We start from the raw sequence: 600 nt of genomic DNA, 5'->3' as shown, positions 1-600 counted from the left end.
TTGGTTAGGTTAGGTTAAACTAAGGTTAGGTTAGGTTAAGATAAGGTTGGGTTAGGTTAGGTTAGGTTAAGATAAGGTTGGGTTAGGTTAGGTTAAGATAAGGTTGGGTTAGGTTAGGTTAAACTAAGGTTAGGTTAGGTTAAGATAAGGTTGGGTTGGGTTAGGTTAGGTTAGGTTAGGTTAAGATAAGGTTGGGTTAGGTTAGGTTAGGTTAAGATAAGGTTGGGTTGGGTTAGGTTAGGTTAGGTTAGGTTAAGATAAGGTTGGGTTAGGTTAGGTTCATCAATACCTCACACATCAGTTATATTTGTGTAGCTGCATCAACACCACAACTTCTTCTTCCTTCCTCCTTCTTCTTCCTTCCTCCTTCTTCTTCCTCGTCTCCCTTCCTCCTCGGCTGTTCCCGTCCCGTAGTCACTCGTTCACAACACCTACGAGACACACAATAAACACTGTATATTATCGGTGAAACTATAGACAACTTAATAATTAAATAACAAAAAATTGATAAAAGTTAAAATATATGAAAAAATGAAAAAGTAATAAATTAATAAATAAATGATGAAAAACACAACATCCAAATGATTATATATGAATGAA

The 600-nt window shown here is 35.8% G+C and overlaps 1 long non-coding RNA gene across 1 annotated transcript in view; it reads right to left on the bottom strand.

The window, feature by feature from the left end:
- Positions 1 to 364: 364 nt before the first annotated feature.
- The window catches only part of LOC121855778, a 728-nt gene continuing 492 nt past the window's right edge, over positions 365 to 600 (bottom strand). Inside the window, exon 2 of the long non-coding RNA XR_006086848.1 lies at positions 365 to 431. This is a non-coding gene — a long non-coding RNA (uncharacterized LOC121855778). The remainder of the gene's footprint in view (positions 432 to 600) is intronic.

This window comes from Homarus americanus, unplaced genomic scaffold (genome assembly GCF_018991925.1).
Source record: "Homarus americanus isolate GMGI-L3 unplaced genomic scaffold, GMGI_Hamer_2.0 scaffold16091, whole genome shotgun sequence".
Taxonomy (NCBI): domain Eukaryota; kingdom Metazoa; phylum Arthropoda; class Malacostraca; order Decapoda; family Nephropidae; genus Homarus; species Homarus americanus.
Note: the sequence above shows the minus strand (reverse complement) of the source record. Positions and strands in the feature narration are given on the sequence as shown.